The following is a 3,795-nucleotide window of genomic DNA, read 5'->3' on the forward strand; positions in this document are numbered from 1 at the left end:
GGGCAAGGCACATTGTCCGCTTCCTTCAAACCGGAAAGCTTCTCGGCGACCAAGACGAAGCTGAAAAAGTAGCCCAGAGGGCCAGTATGTATCAGTTTGTCGATGGCACTCTGTACAGAAGGAGGCCCAACGGTGTGAAATTTAAGTGTGTCTGCCGGGAAGAAGAAAAGGAACTGCTGGCTGAGATACACAAAGGAATGTGCGACTCCCACATTGGATCAAGGGCATTAGTTGGGAAAGCATTCCGGCAAGGATTCTATTGGCCCACGACCCTCCAAGATGCGGTCGAGCTAGTCACTAAGTGTGAAGCCTGCCAGTTCCATTCCAAGAAAACCCACCTGCCTGCCCAAGCGCTTCAGACAATCCCTCTATCATGGCCATTTTTGGTCTGGGGGCTCGATATCCACAGCCCCTTCCCCCGAGCAATCGAGGGCTTTGAACTATTGTTCGTTGCCATCGACAAGTTTACAAAGTGACCGGAAGTGACTGTCGTGAGAAAGGTGACTACTCAGTCAGCTATCAAGTTCTTGAAAGATCTGGTGTGTCGTTTTGGAGTTCTAGCAAGGATCATCACCGAGAACGACCCCCAGTTCACGAGCCGCACCTTCATGCAATATGTTCATACCCTCGGATGTAAGATCTCATTCGCCTCTATGGCACACCCCTGGAGCAATGGACAAGCTGAGAGGGCGAACGCTGAAGTGCTACACGGACTCAAGATAAGAACCTTTGATACGCTGCAGAAGCATGGCAGGGGCTGGATTGAGGAGCTGCCGGTAGTTCTCTGGTCCCTCAGAACGACACCAAACCGAGCTACCGGGCAGACTCCCTTCTCCCTGGTCTACGGGCAGAAGCAGTTATCCCATGGAACTCATTTAAGGGTCGCCTCGAGTACTTGCTTACGATGAAATCATGCAAGATCAGCATCGGCGTGACGACGCTGTGCTACTTGAGGAGAACCGTCTCCGGGCTGCTATGTGTGCTGCATGCTACCAGCAAGCTGTGTGTCTCTATCATAGTCGCAGGGTTCATGCTCGGTGTTTTGAGGAAGGTGACCTTGTCCTTAGGCACGTTCAGTCCACCAAGTGTACACACAAGTTGTCACCGAAGTGGGAAGGCCCTTACCGGGTAGTACGAGTCACCAGACCTGGCACAGTCCGTCTGGAGACCGGAGATGGCACTCAGTTGCAAAACTCATGGAATATTGAGCATCTCTGCAAGTTCTACCCGTAAGGCGCGAGGTTGTCGGGCCATGCCCGGTAGCCACCAATTTGTACAGGCCTTGCCTCAGCTGCATGTAACCCCTTGTACAAAGCCAGGGCGATGACCCCGTGCAATAGAAAATAAAGAAGCGTTGTAGGGGGGCCCCAACCTAGATTGCATGCATGCATGAGCATTCCAGATCATTGCATAAGCATTTTCATGAGCATCTGCATATGCATATAGATAGGATCGCATCCTGCATTCATTCTCATCTATATGAAGCTACAGGTTCTTACCGTGGACTTGGCTTCGACAAGGAGTTGAGAAGGTTGCCCAGCACTGTGATCCCCGGCAAGCCAAACAGATAAGTTCTACCTCTTGTCCATTTGTGTTCTGTAAGCTATAACTAATGCATTAGAAAACATCGCCGCTCTTTTTAGACTCAGGTGCTCCCATTCCTGACTTGAATGTTGCTTCGGTCAGAATGGTCACAGTGGCCTTTGGTAAAAAGAAGTTGGCGGGGGGCTGGCCCCTTTGTCTGTAACCCGGCAGATATGGCTCTCCGGCAGACAAAAAAGGGTGCCAGCAAGATAGCCTGCCGGGACAAACTCATTTATTTACACTAAAGAGGCATCTCACCTCTGCATGGACATATACATGCACGGGTTCCCGGCAAGGTTCATCTTGTTCAGATTGATGAATGACATCTTGTTTGATCTATAGATGTGTATTTCTCTCTGTTTGCTTGTTTACTCTTGGCCAGTTTAGATTGTAATCATTAACAAGGGAAGTGTGCATTAGTTGGGTTCAATCTTGCCCGTAAAAGCCCTATATAGAATTGTTTCCACTAAGGGTTAAGCTTTATTAGATGATTCATTGAAATCCCATAAACAATAGTATATCACCTTGCTCAAATCAATTACTTATGTTCACACTTAAAGTCCAGATGGTGAAAGTGGATCTTGATCTATGGACGGGTTATTTAGGTGTAAGATGTAGAGGGTATCTAGATCTAATTGTATTATGGATGTATCATGTATGTAGAATCAAAAAAAATTATATGTTTGACATGTGCATGAATTTCATTATGTACCTTTTCACATGATTGTGTTACTCATCGCACTTTTATATGTTAGAGAGATGCACTTGGTGAACTTATGAACCTCGGTCTAGTTTTTAGCATAAGAATCACCTTCCAACAACTTTTACACTCACTTCTATTTTTAGTTTTGTTTTATTCCGAAATTACAAAAATATTATCTACTAACTTAACTTTTAATTGCCTTGTGCAACTAGCAATACTAGTAAGGTTGACACCCTTGTTTGAATTGTTGGGTACACATTGAAGTTTTATTTGTGTTGCAGAATATTAAACTATTTGGGGATACCGATACCTCCATGGCTTGATAGCTTGGTTTCTCACAGAGGAAAAACTTGTTGCATACTCCAAACTCCTATAGTAGGGAGCCCAACAAAGGCAATTTCCTGTTAGCAGTCATGCCCATTAGGCCGAGGCATGATCCTCGCCTCCAGTAGTCGGTGCTCCGTTTCAAGGACCGCCACCTTGCGCTTCAAAGCCATCGAGCATCGCCTTCAACGCCTTGATGGACATGTCCACTTGCGCCATCCATAGCCCCATAGCCCTGGTCGTATTTTTCATGGACTTGATGAGGCCGCAACCAACACAGCTTGCGTCTTCATCTTGATGATGTCGAGTTGAGGTTTCTCAATCGTTCCCCTTCACTGGCACAAGGATAGGAACAATCATTCGACGCGGCCCGATATGTACCCAAACGAGGTCTCGTCGCCAAATCGCCACCTGGGAAGAACAAAATGTGTGGAGAAAAAAAATTGAGACAGAAAGAGGAGGATCGATAGGCCTTAGATACCAAATGTACAACTCATGGTAGTAGGAAACACTAATTCGCTCTCGGAGGTGGATGAATTCCTCGGTGTCATGCCAAGATACAAGATCTGAGTTCCAGTCTTGTGGAGGAAGAAGAGAGTAGGTGAGGAAGAGGTTAACGATTGTTGATTACATCACATGCCAACACTACAAGCAAAGAACTATTTAACAGAGATCTTAAATTACATGCTTTATTCGCAATGAGGCTCTTCATAGGTTGTGGATCCAGTCTGGAGGCCTGAAGATCCTGGTTCTTCCTCTTGTCAACTCGCTTGGCCCATTTAGTCTTCTTCTGTTTGATCCTAAGTGTCTCTTGTCTTCAAGAAAGCTATAACAACTTGTTTCGATCATGATTGTTGATTTGCATTGAAATCTGTGAACTGCCTATCAAAGCTAAGAGCATCTCTAGCAGACCCCGTATATAGCTGCAGCCCGCAAAATAACCATCAAAATGTGGGTCGGCATGGAAAATCTTCCCGACCAGATACCGCAAACGCGCCCGGCCTGTAAAAAAATTTGCGAGGCGCGGCAAAAGATCTTCCTCAACCTTTAGATTCACGGGGTGGGAGGCCGACCCGAGCTCGGCCCCTATCCGCAGCGAGATTTGGCGCGAGGAAAATTTCCACGCGGTCGTTCCCGCTCCCCCACCCCTCCGACGCCATTGCCCCCGCCACCGCCTGCTCCGG

The sequence above is a fragment of the Triticum dicoccoides genome, chromosome 2B, assembly GCF_002162155.2.
Source record: "Triticum dicoccoides isolate Atlit2015 ecotype Zavitan chromosome 2B, WEW_v2.0, whole genome shotgun sequence".
In the NCBI taxonomy this organism is placed as follows: Eukaryota; Viridiplantae; Streptophyta; class Magnoliopsida; order Poales; family Poaceae; genus Triticum; species Triticum dicoccoides.